The sequence below is a fragment of the Culex pipiens genome, chromosome 3 (assembly GCF_016801865.2).
Source record: "Culex pipiens pallens isolate TS chromosome 3, TS_CPP_V2, whole genome shotgun sequence".
Taxonomy (NCBI): Eukaryota; Metazoa; Arthropoda; class Insecta; order Diptera; family Culicidae; genus Culex; species Culex pipiens.
The window spans coordinates 62237421-62252844 of record NC_068939.1 but is presented as its reverse complement, the minus strand read 5'-3'; the positions used below and the strand labels follow the sequence as shown (position 1 = coordinate 62252844).

Genomic DNA, 15424 nt, shown 5'->3' with positions numbered 1-15424 from the left:
TACCTCCCATCTCTACACCACTACCAGGAATGTACTCGATAAAACCATAGAAAACAACTTGAAAGCTTCCATGTTTTTGCTTAGCCTGTACTTCCATGGTTTTTTGTTCTCTGGTTCCTACATGCTTTGTGCAGTTCTCTGGAGGATTCATTTTGAAAATTGTTTTTTTTTGTTTTCAAAAAAAGTAACAATTTTCAAAACATTTTCACAGCAAAAGTTAAAAAAAATTGAAATATTGAACAAAAATACACTAAATTTCCAAAGATTTCTATTCTCATTTCTTATCACCAAAGCTCTCTTGGCGAAAAATCATGTAACCAACGATTGCCGTACCAAAGGAGGACTTTGCCAACTAGATTTCTGACTTCCGACCTCTGTGTGTGTGTGCGGTCTTTGGGCAAAAAGTTGCTTCGAATAAGTTATAAGTTATTGCTTTCACTAATTTCTGCTCCTTTGTTATTGTAATTTACTCCCCCGGAAGAAGCATATTCTTCTCACATTCACAGCTTTCCCCCACTCAGTCCCCCGCACCGATTGCTTTTAAACTATTCCCGTACAACCAGGGCTCGTGTAAGGAAATGCATGCGATTCCGGAAAATAATAATAAGTTTTTCCAGTTTTAATTGGTTCCGCTTGGTTTGCATCTGCTGCTGGGTTCGCCACCCATCCAGGATGTGAAAAAGTGGGCAAAGGGCAGGTCGAGCTAAGCTTGGCAGACTTTGCTGACGACAAGGAACGCAGAGGACGGATGTGGTTCACAGGTTTTCGAGTTCCGGTTTCCAGATTTCGTTGAACGGTGGGAAAAACAGAGGATTTGATTGCATACGTATCATTTCTTTTTTTTTTAAGTTCATAAAACCTGTATCGTTTGATACATTTGTATGGATTTGGTGTACCGTTAAAATTATAATAAACTAAAAAATATATATATATATATATTTTTGGAACGCTCTCTTTTGCCTTTTTGAACTTAGTTGATACAGTCTTTGCAAAGATGAAAAACAGAAAAATGATATTTTCTCGGTGTTACCTAATCCGCCGTCATTTTTTGATAACCAAAATCACGGGAAAAGAGTTCCTTTCCAACTTTTAAAATAAAAAATGAGCGTAGTATTGAATCAGGCCCGTAGCCAGGGGGTTGGCTTCGGCCTGAGCCCCCCCCCCCCCTCCTCCCGCACCAACATTCTGGCTACGCTTATATTATCTGGACAATTCGGTTAAGTAGATTTCCCATTCTGATAGGTTACGTATATCAGGTTGTAATTTACATAAAATTTCAGGCCAGAATTTAAAAAAATAACATAGTTTAAGTTAATGATGAGAAAATTATTTTTGGCGATTTTTACGCTCCATACAAAAAAGTTTGTTTTGTATGACAAATTGTCCACGAGAGCGGAGGGGGGAGGGGAGACATTGAGTGTGCCCACGTGGTTTGTGGATACATAGCAAAAAATCCGATGGTAAAATCGCATGCAAAAGCATGCACATCACCTTCGTCAAAAAAGACACTTAAAATCACACAGTGCATGTACAATTTTTGTAAACACAAAAAAAAAGTTGCAATCGACGGGATTCAAACCCAGCACCAACACTAATGACTGGCGCCTTAGCCCGCTCGGCCATCAGACCAATGTAGAACGGAAAGAATGAACGCATATGTGAGCTTGAGATTTCGGTTAAGTAGGGTTTCCATACAAATGGGCTACATGTTTCAGGGTGTAACACTACATAGAATTTCATAAACTATTGCAAAATTTATTTTGCACCCAGGCCTTTTACAAGAATGGGATAGAACCGTTTTTCTGGACATGAATCTATTAAGTATACTTTTTTAATAACAAAAAGAAAATGATAAAATGTTCGTCATTTCTTGAAAAACAAGTTCTTCAAAAAAAATTTATTTAAACTTTTTATTGCAACAAACTGTTAGAGCGTTTCAAAAATAAGCTTTATCGTTACGGTTAATAATAGGAGCATTCTGAGCTCAATTTATAAACCCAATTAATAAAAACAATACATTTAATTATTTTTAATTATTTCTTTCACCGATGCATCGTTGACCCCCTGACGGCACCACCTGGGAGGCATTCCATTGGTTTTGATGTAAAATTGTTGCGGCCAGCATCAACAGCAGCATGCCTAAGAAAGTGGCTCCATTCAATTGGCAACCCCGTGGAGAAGGAGATTCCATTAAGGCTTTCCCTTAACCTGTTCCATTTGTGTGTCGGTGTGTGTGTGTGTGAATGTTTTGTGTGGCAGCATTGTAAAGACAGCATATTTTAGAGATAACTTCAGCACTTCTCCCAGGTCCAAGTCCGGAAAAGTCAATTGTCTTGCCGTTAACAGGAAGTGGTGGGGTAAAAGCCAACAGTAAGAGGGGTGAGGGGTGGAGAAACATCTTGCAGCCTACCCGCCCCACCACCCACTTGTCCATTGTAAATCTTGTTGGAAAGTGGACTGGAGGGGGGGCCGGAGGATTGTTGTTTGAAATTGTTGTTCGAAAGTCAGGACAGAGAGAGAGAGAGAGAGCAAAATCAGAACACCGAGAAGATCTCGTTCGAGGGTTGTTTTCGTGTTGCCATTGTTGTGTAAATTATTAATTAATTAATTAAAGTGAGTTATTTGGTAAGCTGAGCCCGTAAGATTGGTGAAACTGTGCCGCCACCACCAGAGGAAAGATGGGTTTCTGATAGATACGCTTGTGTGTGTGTGTGATTGTTTGTGCACGTGGAGAAGATTTTCTCTCTCTCTCGTTCTATCTCTTTCTGTCTTTAGACTAGGAGTGCTAAAAGCTGAATTACCGGCACACAGGATTATTGCTGATTCATGATTGCGTTCATGAATAAATTGAAGAGCTTCTCAACCGGGCCAATCAGACGCTCTAGCAGCTTCTCCGCCGGTGATGAGAAAGGACCGATTCGTTTCCAATTAGCGAAATGTTTCGGCGAGAAGCGAGCAAACTTAGAGACAGCTTTGCAGTTTGAAAGGGAGAAATGGTTGCCTGGTAATAATGCATAAGTTTTGAAGATAATCTATACATGAAAACCATTTTATTAAAAATAGCGAAGTCTCTGCAAAAACGTTCAATATTCATATCTTTCGTCGCATTCTCATCAACAATCACCGGAAAAGATATTGTATAATATTTTTTATTCTATTTTATTTGTAGACCTTTTCAAAAGTAATGCTTAATTTAAATATTATGAAATTATTATATTTGAAAAATTTAAAAAAAGAGTCATTTTTTAACATTGAACATCGGACCAAAAGTTTGAAACATTGTCAGTCGAACATTACAGGAATATTACAATAAAGTGACACTTCAAAAAATCATTATTATCGATTCCAATTCTTTGTGAGGCTGTTTATCAAAAAACTCATTGCCTAATTTTCAAAGTTCCAGTGGAAAAAAAATTATCAGCCTTTCTTTCAAGAAGTATTTTGAAAATGCAAAAACAACGAAGATTCATACCTTAAAAGTAGCTAAAATATTTTATCAAAACATTGAAAGTATTTCTCTAATGCATTATTTTCATGGCCGTTAATAGCCACCCGCGATAGATGCGAACGACGTAACGTCATGATTTGAAATCCGGACACTTGGTAGCATAACATTTTTGTTATAGCTGGCAAAAAATCATGTAATAAGTTAGAAATGTTGAAATATCATCAGGATGTAGTATAAACAGTTAGTTTTAAGAGAATGCATGCAAAATATGTCTTTTGTAACCATTTTTCATCAGAATTTGAAAATTGTAACGTTGTTCGGTAATTTTAATTTTGTTGTAAATAAAAATGGAAAAGAATCTTCAGGACAAAACCCTATTACTTATCCCCTTCGAATGTGTTCGTCATACACATACAACATTCTCGGAAGACCAGGTTCGTTTCCAATTCAAATTTTGTATTTAAAGATTCAACCCTACATATTTAGTTTACTATAATATACTTAGCTATAATTTGTCGCGCTTGAGATACGTAGATGCCGGGTTGCCAGTTATTAATATCTGTAGGAAATCATTTTAGGATTGGATAAAAGATGGCGGTAATGATTTATAAACTTTAAGGTCTTTAAGTTGGTATGGTAAAATGTCAGATATGATGATAAGGTAAATTTGGAGTTTTTGAGGTTTCGAGGTGACGAAATTCCGTCGACTCGGCCATTTCGCAAACGATTCGGCTGGTATCCAGAAGTGTAGTGGCTCGCGTGTGAACTTTTTCCTTTAGTTCTTTGGACAAGTTCCTTTTCATTTAACTTTTTCCTTCAAACCTATTTAAGGTAAAAAGATATATAAAGAGAACGAAACGTAGTGAATTTATTAACCCTTTTGGCATTTTTTGTGTATAGTTCTACGGTTTGCGAACCGTTCTTTTTCATCGAGTCACCTTTCTGTGTGACCTTTCTTTACATACCAAGAAGGTAAGGTTTTTTTTGAATTAAATAACTATAGTGAAACTAATTTACGTTCGCGTTGGACAGCGCTCGTTCAACGGGCGCTTGGTATAGGCTGGTTTTTTCTCATACCCGTTTCTGCGGAAACGATCCCGACGGTGGAACTCTCCACGTGGTTTTGCGAAACCTAACCTCCAATTCGGAACCGATCCTGCAACCGGGCACCCCTCGTGTCCCCTGCTCCACTCGTGCGTGCTGCTAAGGCCCGCCTTTCGAGGCAGTCAAACGGAGGTCGAGGTAATTCGCTAAAGTTATCGTTTGCGAGATACCCATCGGTCGCCAATTGCCGATTGGAAGTTAGGATCCCAACCCGCTACAACCCCCCTCGTGGATCCGCCGAGAGCGTACGCCGACAAATGCGTACAATAAAGTGTCTGGATTCGTTTGAGTTTTAACTTAAAGCCTCCAATGGTGGGGTGTTCGTTTGCTCTTACTTGACGACGACACTGTCCGGACCTGCGCCGACCTCGTGTCGAACGCGCCGCGCGGCACTCCGTGCCGAACGCGCCGAGCTTAGCTCGTGTAAAGCTCTCGAGTAACAACCCGAAGAAATCGGAAGTCTTCCGTCCAGCCGAGCCTCCCTCCGCAACTTTAAGTACGGCCATACGCGCACGAGCACACCGGCTGTCGCCCAAGTTCAGCCCTGGAGTCCCGCTCCACCTTAACAAACTCATCGCGCCGAGGATAAACATCGCGGCGAATCGAAGAACCCCTCGCCGAAGCTGCCAGCATTACCAGGACGCAGCCATCGCCGCCGCCGTCACCGCTGCTGTGGTTGCCGCGGTCACCACCACCAACGTACGCAACGCATCATAAACCCTGCGCAGGTATGCTAGTATTAGTCATGGCCATGTACAATACGAGTTTTCCCCCTATGCCACCCCGCTTAACCGAACGAGACTTTTCTTTAGCATAATGTAAATACACTGTGAAATGAATTCACCCATTCCTCTTTGGTATTAAAGATAAATTAAATTTCCCATTGAAATGCCTTGAATAAATCACCGTTTTTCCTTACGTTTTACCTAGTTCTCTTTTTATTACCTTATTTACCTTTTCCGTTAATTTCCGTTCCAAAAAGCCAACTGTTCGAAAGCCACTTTATTCGAAAAGTTTAGTTATTTAGATACATTTACCAAACCAACTTTCTGACACGTTAAAGCCATTTGTATTAAGCACCAAGTTTCGACTCCGACCATCGACCCTGAGAGCAAAGTCGGGCAAAATCACAACACGACGGGTGGTCTCTTGTTAACAGCAAGAGTGGCGCATAAGCCACTGCGTTTAATCAAACAAAACTTTCATCGTACGTTTAGGTCGGTTACATTGGCGCCCAACGCAAAAAGTTTTCCATAGAATTTGCTTTTGTTGGATGATATTTGAATAGGAAAAGAAAGTAGCGCTGTTTGTTTTATATTTTTTTTCAGTTTCCTTTTTTTTTTGAAACTGTACATATTTAAACGAAATCGAAGTGTTATGAAATTTCTCTCAGTTTTTTTTAAAGGTTGCTACATCACCACATTTATCAACGATTTTTTTTTGTAGATATATATTTTTTTTAGTGGTTAAGTTTTTTTTAATTTGTACATACTTTCTATTGAAAATGATATTTGAACATTTTTTGTAAATATAAGTTTTTTTTTTAAATTTACGTTATTTTCATACTGATATAACGAGTTAGGCGAATAGAAAGTTATAGTTTTAGTTAGTTTGAAAATGGAATCGTACATTTTTCCCTCCACATCAACTTTGAACGACGAAGAATTGAATTTTGAACTTAAATTACGTAATAAGCAAATTTATCCAAATGAAAAATTAGAACAAAAACAACTATTCGTCAAAAGATTGTTCACCGAAGACAGAGAGAAGAAAACAAAATACAAAGGAATTAATTTTTATGAAAATGAAAAACCAATTATCGTTAAAAACGTTGATGAAATTATTGAGAAATTGAACACTACATTTGATCGTCGTCTTCTGTCAAGGTTGCGACATTACCTAATTCGAGCCAATTATGCTTTAACAGCGTCTGAGTTTGACGAAACTGACAAAACATACCTAATCAAGGAAATTGAAGATGTTTTCACAAAATTTAAAAAGAAAATCAAATACAGCAGTGAGGATGAGGAACTGTTAGAATCAGAAGGAAACGAGAAGGATGGAAAGAATGATAAGAAGAAAGATGAACCTACTAACAAAGATGATAAGTTGGGAGTTTCCTCCAAACTGAATGCATCGCTTGATATAATTTTAAGCAAATTAAGTCTCGCTTCGGAAAGAATTACAGATTTTATCGAAGCGAGCCAATTAAAAAAGCTTAACAGAACGGGATATGATTGGTCAGATTATTCGAACAGTGAAGACGAAAGAGAAAGGGGAAGAACAGTGTTGCAAAAGAGTGATAGAAAAGCTATCAATAGATTATCTCTGCACCAAAAATATCCGAGAGTATAGCGGCCGTCACTATAGCTTGTGAGATCTCTTCTTGTGTCTCGTGATTCCCAGCGATGTCATTCTCTCTCTATCACTCCTTCCCTTTTCCTCGACTATGCGCTCTCACCGCTGAGTCTCTCAATATCTCCGAAAACTGCAATGAGAGAACGCGAGATGGCGATTAGGAGCCGACCACGCATAACGTCCTGTTAAACTGCGTTTACAAAATTGGTTTTGTGGCGGCTTTTGTGGTTAAACGCTGTTGCGGTAGCATGATCGTGGAAGCGGGAATGAGAGAAAAAAGGAAAATGTCAATCGCGAGTGTGTAAACACGAAAACGTGTTCGGCTATGTTCGGCGCTGTGAGCTTCAATGAGGAGAAAAGAGCAGTTGTATTTGAGGCATGAATATTCAGGCGGGATAATTGTAGTTGCTGAGAGCTGATATTTTGATATTTTAACAACCCTGGGGAAGAAGAAACAGAGATTCCAGGGGTAATAAAAGCCATGGAGACACTAAGCAACCCAGACTGGGAGAATATGATAAGTGGAGACGTGGTCGAAAAATTTTTCAGGGACCGGAACCGGATCCGATACCGGGACCTAGCAGACAGAACTTTTCGAATCATGGTCGTGGTCTCGGCGGGACATCATTCCATAATGATCAAAGTCGGGGCAGAAAGGTGAACCGGGGAGGTAACCCGTCTCATAACGACAGACAGCAGGGCTACGATAGCTCAGATGACTACGGTTCAGGCAGCTCGAGTCGTGACGTCAGGCGACAACCCAGCAAGAACCGAGCGGTAAGCCGCCACCGGAACAACAGAGGGAGATCCCTTAGCAGTTCCGATGGTCACGCCGATCGAGATGGTCCACAAAGGCGACACAGGAGGCGTTCCGGAAATCCACACCGACGAGACACTTCCGACCGTAGTTCGAGTGCATCCAGACACAGGCGTGGGTACCGGAGATCGCGAGTTGAGAACTGGGACCTGATCTTCTCAGGTGACAACAGGTCAATTCAGGTGGAGGATTTTCTGTATCGAATCAAAAAGTTGGCCAAGCACGAGGACGTGTCACAAGGCGAGTTGCTTCGGAACATACATCACCGATTAAAGGGTGAAGCGTACGACTGGTGGTTCACGCGCGAGGAGAATTTCACCAGATGGTCTAGATTTGAAGACGAAATCCGTTTCAGGTACGGAAACCCAAACCGGGACAGGGGAATTAGGGCTCAGATTAGGGAGTTGAAACAGAAACGGGGAGAAAAGTTTGTTGCTTACGTAACAGAGGTCGAAAAACTGAATCAATGTCTAGTTCGACCATTTTCTCCAGATACCTTATTTGAACTAATTTGGGAAAACATGAGGCCCCATTATCGTTCGCGCCTTTCAACAATTACTGTTGAAGATTTGGAACATTTGATTGAATTAAATCACAAAATTGACGCTAATGATCCTTTCTTTTTTAAGCCACTGAACGGAACAAGGAACGATGTTAATCATCTAACCGTGGAAGAAAGTGATTATTCTGATGATGAAGGATTTCAGGTGAACGCCATTCAGAAACAGCGAACACCTAGACAATCAGCACCACCTGGTGGTCAGTCTAGAGCTGCGAATATTTCAAATGATCGTCCAACTTCAGACCAACAACAACAACCAGGTACAGCGGAGGTTCCAGTTTGTTGGAACTGCCAGGCCATCGGCCATGCTTGGAGAGAATGTACTAAACCAAAACTAGTTTTCTGTTATGCTTGTGGGAAGTTAGGTCGAACAGCTCGAACTTGTGAGAAGAATCACTACCCTACATCCCAAGAAGATCAAGATCAAGATCAGTCGACAAACTGGCGGCGGGATGCTTGATCGGGAATTCAACCATCTCGCCAGTAGAAACAATTCCCAGCGAAGATGAATCTACTTACTTAAATAACAACTCAGTCTTACAAATTAGGGTTAATCCTAGTGCTTGCCCACACATCAAAGTTAACGTGTTAGGTTCAGAAATTGTTGCACTGCTTGACTCTGGTGCTGGAATAAGTGTCATGAGCTCTTTGAACTTAATCGAAGCTCATGGACTAAAAATTTTGAAATCTAATATCAAAGTCTGCACGGCCGACGATACCGAACACACTTGCCTAGGTTATGTGAACGTTCCATACACGCTAGGAAATGAAACTAAAGTTGTATCAACACTAGTCGTACCTCAAATTAAGAAACCATTAATTCTAGGAATGGATTTTTGGAAAGCGTTTAAGATTCGACCAGTAATGACCACAAACAACAGGACGGAGGAGTTGGACCTGACGTGGACCTCCACGCTTAGCGATACGCCTAACGTCAACTGCCTACGCGTAGAGAATGGCCATGCGTTGGTGGACAACGAGATCATTGCGTTGTCAATACACATCATGGAGTTTGACGTGGATGAGGATCAGATTCATATGAAATCTCAACCCGAAGAGGACGATTCTTTAGACATTCCCACGCTAGAGCTGCCAGAAGATCCGGAAGCTCTGATTGACGCGGTGGAAACGGAACACCCGTTGACTGTTGAGGAAAAACGTCAGCTGAAAGATGTCCTGCGGCAGTTCGATTGCACCAGCGAAGGTCGTCTTGGGAGGACAACCCTCATTGAGCACGAGATCGAACTCGTGGAAGGGACCAACATGAAGGAGTTACCGATGTATCGTTACTCGCCGAAGATCTGGGAGAACGTCGAGCAGGAGTTGGAGCGTTGGAAAACGTTGGATGTTATCGAGGAGTGTACAACCGAGTTTGCCAGTCCCCTGGTTCCAGTGAAGAAAGCGAACGGAAAAATCCGAGTTTGTTTGGACTCGCGCCGGATCAATTCTGTCACTAAGAAGGACGCTTACCCGATGAGGAATATGTCGGAGATCTTTCACCGGTTGCAGAAAGCGAAATTCTTTAGTATAGTTGACTTAAAGGATGCGTACTTTCAAATACCACTTCGGGAAAGTTCGCGTAACTACACTGCCTTCCGAACGCCCAAAGGCCTTTTTAGGTTCAAAGTTGTCCCTTTTGGCCTAAAAAACGCGCCGTTCACGATGAGTAGAGTTATGAATCTCGCAATTGGCTTCGATTTGGAGCCAAATGTTTTCATATATCTAGACGATATTGTTATCGCCACTGAAGACCTGAACGAACACTTCAGGCTCCTGAATGAAGTTGCGAGTAGGCTCAAACGAGCGGGTTTAACAATATCTGTTGAAAAAAGTCGGTTTTGTCGAAAGCAAGTGCGATATTTAGGCTACCTTTTAACTGAGAGCCGGGACCGTGGTGTAGGGGTAAGCGTGGTTGCCTCTCACCCAGTCGGCCTGGGTTTGATCCCAGAAGGTCCCGGTGGCAAATTTTGAGACGAGATTTGTCTGATCACGCCTTCCGTCGGACAGGGAAGTAAATGTTGGCCCCGGTCTAACCTAGAGGTTAGGTCGTTAGCTCAGTCCAGGTGTAGGAGTCGTCTCCCTGGGTCCTGTCTCGGTGGAGTCGCTGGTAGGCAGTTGGACTCTCAATCCAAAGGTCGTCAGTTCGAATCCCGGGGTGGATGGAAGCTTAGGTGTAAAAAGAGGTTTGCAATTGCCTCAACAATCAAGCCTTCGGACACCTAGTTTCGAGTAGGAATCTCGCAATCGAGAACGCCAAGGCAATGCTGTAGAGCGAATAATTTGATTTGATTTTTTTTTGATTTTAACTGAAAACGGCCTCGCGATCGATAGTGCCAAATTAGAACCGATACTCAATTACCCGCGCCCGAAGACCATCCGCGAGGTGAGAAGATTAATGGGACTAATGGGATTCTATCAGAAGTTCATTCATCGTTACAGTCACGTGACTGCCCCAATAACTGATTTATTGAAGAAGACCAAGAAGTTCCGGTGGTCTGAAGAGGCCGACAACGCGTTGAGTGAATTAAAATCAGTTTTAACGTCCGCCCCCGTTTTATCAAACCCCGATTACTCGCGACCGTTCTTAATCGAGACTGATGCGTCCCAGCTCGCGGTGGGTGCTGCTCTGATGCAAGAATTTGACGAAGGAAAACGTATTATTGGTTATTTTAGCAAAAAATTATCGAGTACGCAAAGGAAATATTCCGCAACGGAAAAAGAGTGTTTAGGAGTGCTTCTCGCCGTGGAAAATTTTCGACATTACATTGAAGGATCGACATTCACCGTGGTTACCGACGCGAAAAGTATCACCTGGTTGTTCTCAATTTCCGCCGCGAACGCGAACTCTCGTTTGTTAAGATGGGCTTTAAAATTACAATCGTACGATTTTGTTATACAATACCGGAAAGGGAAAGATAACGTTCTAGCCGATTGCCTCTCGCGAATCGAGACCGTCCAGATCGTTGACCAAGACTACGTCGAACTTAGAAAGAAAATTCAGAAAGACCCAGACAAGTTTAAGAGCTTTAGAGTTTCTGGGGAACGTATTTACAAATACATCGAAGAACCCGGGGCGTTTAAGGACAAACGGTTTGAATGGAAATATTATCCACCTATGTCCGAACGAACCGAAATCATTCACAAAATTCACGATTCAGCACACCTGGGATATGACAAAACATTAAACAAACTCAGGGAAACCTATTTCTGGCCAAACATGCCTACCGAAACAAAGAAATTTTGTCGCGAGTGCATTCCATGCAAAACCGCGAAAGGAATCAACATAAATCCAACTCCTGCTATGGGTTCTCAAAAGAAATTCTGCGACCACCCCTGGCAATTCATAACTTTAGATTATGTTGGGCCCTTTCCAGCTTCAGGTAGAAACAGAAGCACATGTTTGCTCGTTCTAACTGATGTGTTTACGAAATTCGTCCTTGTCCAACCTTTCAGGCAGGCAACGGCATCATCGTTAGTACAATTTCTAGAACAAACGGTATTTTTGTTGTTTGGTGTACCGGAAATGGTTTTATCCGATAATGGCACACAATTTTTGTCAAAGGAATTTTCCAAACTTTTAGAACATTACGGAGTTAAACATTGGCTTACACCTTCTTACCACCCACAGGTGAATAATACTGAAAGGGTAAACAAAGTAATAACAACTGCAATTAGGGCCACTTTGAAGGGAAATCACAAAACATGGGCGGAAAACATTCAACAAATCGCTTGTGCGATTAGGAATTCAGTACACGAATCGACGAAGTATTCACCTTATTTTCTGACATTTGGCCGCAACATGATTTCAAATGGAATGGAATACGAAAATTTACGAGAAATGAACACACCAACTAGTACCACCCTAAGCGAACAAGAACGAGAAGAATTGTACAAAGAAGTACGTAAAAACTTAGCAGAAGCTTACCAGAAACAAGCGAAATATTACAATACAAGATCTAACTCAAAAGCACCAACTTATGTTGTGGGAGAAAAAGTTTTGAAGAAGTGTACCTTATTATCGGACAAATCGAAAGATTTTTGCGCCAAACTTGGACCAAAATACGTCGAAGCTTACGTGAATCGAGTTCTCGGAGATAGTTACGAATTAAAAGACAAAGACGACAAGATTTTGGGCATTTTCCATGCAACTTTCTTAAAAAAGTTTTAAATGTACATAAAATAATCGAACTTATTGAAACTATGTTAGTAAATATTGCTACATTATTTTACCTAGCCTTAGAAATGTCGAAACGACATTCGTACATAAATTAAGAAAAAATCTACTTAGTTTTATATTAGTAAACAAACACATTATTCACTATCGCTCACCAGTTTCTTCATTCATGAATCGTTTAAGTTTAGATCCAACTTTCAGCATGTCGACGTGGATTCATTGATGATTAGTCTTGAAACACTTCTTTGAAGCCGTCGAGCATAAATTTCATTGATCAAATCCCTCGGGGCAGCATAAATTTCATTCATCCGTATCCGTGTGTAGTATTGGTGAAATCTGTAGAACGTCCCTCTGGCACACCCTGCATTATTGATGTTGTTTTAGTAGGATAATTTACCTGTAAATAAATAAAAATCTAATTAGTTTAACGATAAAATATTCTTAGTACCGAATACTCTCCAGTTTTCACGATCTTAGTGAAATTTTTCTTGAATTTTCGAAGGTTTCTGTAGGTAAAGTTGCAGCACACGTTTTCTCTGCTTCCTTGTTTGTTTTGACAGCTGATTTGACGGTGTCATTCCGATGCAGGGCTGGGTTAGGATTTGGTTAGGATATGCTGTCAGTTTTCGATGACTTTTGTCTGTCACAATTTTAAGCGAGATAATTCTATGTTTCTGTCAAACACTCGTTTGATGATTAGAATATTTTATGGCAATTTTTGTTTGGAGTTTTACATTGAAGTAGAACAATAATTACCATTCGAACTTGTGAGCAAGTTGTGGTGATTATGTTCGTGTTTTGGGACTGGTTGATTGTTATTTGGTGTCGACGATTTAGTCGATGAAAGACGATCATTCAATCTTTACGTTTGTTTGGATTTAGACGATTATTTTCCTGCGAGTGGACACTAAATCCATTGGGAAAAAAATTTAGGCCAGTATGAATGATGTTGAAATATGTCCTTTCACATTATTTTTGAGAGAAGCTTTGGTCGATCACCTGACAGCATTGAAAAAAAATATTAGAGGAAGGCAGTAAAAGAAACTGAGAGAGATGAATTAACTATTTTTTTTTCTCTGAATAATTTTTTTCACGTGTACAGTTTATTTTGAAGTTATGAAAATTTGTTCAATTTTTCAATTGAACAAATTTTCATAAAACGAGGTGGTGTGATGTAACGTTGTTCGGTAATTTTAATTTTGTTGTAAATAAAAATGGAAAAGAATCTTCAGGACAAAACCCTATTACTTATCCCCTTCGAATGTGTTCGTCATACACATACAACATTCTCGGAAGACCAGGTTCGTTTCCAATTCAAATTTTGTATTTAAAGATTCAACCCTACATATTTAGTTTACTATAATATACTTAGCTATAATTTGTCGCGCTTGAGATACGTAGATGCCGGGTTGCCAGTTATTAATATCTGTAGGAAATCATTTTAGGATTGGATAAAAGATGGCGGTAATGATTTATAAACTTTAAGGTCTTTAAGTTGGTATGGTAAAATGTCAGATATGATGATAAGGTAAATTTGGAGTTTTTGAGGTTTCGAGGTGACGAAATTCCGTCGACTCGGCCATTTCGCAAACGATTCGGCTGGTATCCAGAAGTGTAGTGGCTCGCGTGTGAACTTTTTCCTTTAGTTCTTTGGACAAGTTCCTTTTCATTTAACTTTTTCCTTCAAACCTATTTAAGGTAAAAAGATATATAAAGAGAACGAAACGTAGTGAATTTATTAACCCTTTTGGCATTTTTTGTGTATAGTTCTACGGTTTGCGAACCGTTCTTTTTCATCGAGTCACCTTTCTGCGTGACCTTTCTTTACATACCAAGAAGGTAAGGTTTTTTTGAATTAATTAACTATAGTGAAACTAATTTACGTTCGCGTTGGGCAGCGCTCGTTCAACGGGCGCTTGGTATAGGCTGGTTTTTTCTCATACCCGTTTCTGCGGAAACGATCCCGACGGTGGAACTCTCCACGTGGTTTTGCGAAACCTAACCTCCAATTCGGAACCGATCCTGCAACCGGGCACCCCTCGTGTCCCCTGCTCCACTCGTGCGTGCTGCTAAGGCCCGCCTTTCGAGGCAGTCAAACGGAGGTCGAGGTAATTCGCTAAAGTTATCGTTTGCGAGATACCCATCGGTCGCCAATTGCCGATTGGAAGTTAGGATCCCAACCCGCTACAACCCCCCTCGTGGATCCGCCGAGAGCGTACGCCGACAAATGCGTACAATAAAGTGTCTGGATTCGTTTGAGTTTTAACTTAAAGCCTCCAATGGTGGGGTGTTCGTTTGCTCTTACTTGACGACGACACTGTCCGGACCTGCGCCGACCTCGTGTCGAACGCGCCGCGCGGCACTCCGTGCCGAACGCGCCGAGCTTAGCTCGTGTAAAGCTCTCGAGTAACAACCCGAAGAAATCGGAAGTCTTCCGTCCAGCCGAGCCTCCCTCCGCAACTTTAAGTACGGCCATACGCGCACGAGCACACCGGCTGTCGCCCAAGTTCAGCCCTGGAGTCCCGCTCCACCTTAACAAACTCATCGCGCCGAGGATAAACATCGCGGCGAATCGAAGAACCCCTCGCCGAAGCTGCCAGCATTACCAGGACGCAGCCATCGCCGCCGCCGTCACCGCTGCTGTGGTTGCCGCGGTCACCACCACCAACGTACGCAACGCATCATAAACCCTGCGCAGGTATGCTAGTATTAGTCATGGCCATGTACAATACGAGTTTTCCCCCTATGCCACCCCGCTTAACCGAACGAGACTTTTCTTTAGCATAATGTAAATACACTGTGAAATGAATTCACCCATTCCTCTTTGGTATTAAAGATAAATTAAATTTCCCATTGAAATGCCTTGAATAAATCACCGTTTTTCCTTACGTTTTACCTAGTTCTCTTTTTATTACCTTATTTACCTTTTCCGTTAATTTCCGTTCCAAAAAGCCAACTGTT

At 41.2% G+C, this 15424-nt stretch overlaps 1 long non-coding RNA gene across 1 annotated transcript; it reads left to right on the top strand.

Annotated features, from left to right (window-relative positions):
• The first annotated feature begins 3759 nt into the window (after window positions 1-3759).
• Window positions 3760-5797, top strand: LOC120426207 (uncharacterized). The gene is made up of 3 exons (XR_005606669.2): window positions 3760-4279; window positions 4349-4420; window positions 4481-5797. It is a non-coding gene; the product is annotated as an uncharacterized LOC120426207 (long non-coding RNA).
• The last annotated feature ends 9627 nt before the right edge of the window (window positions 5798-15424 follow it).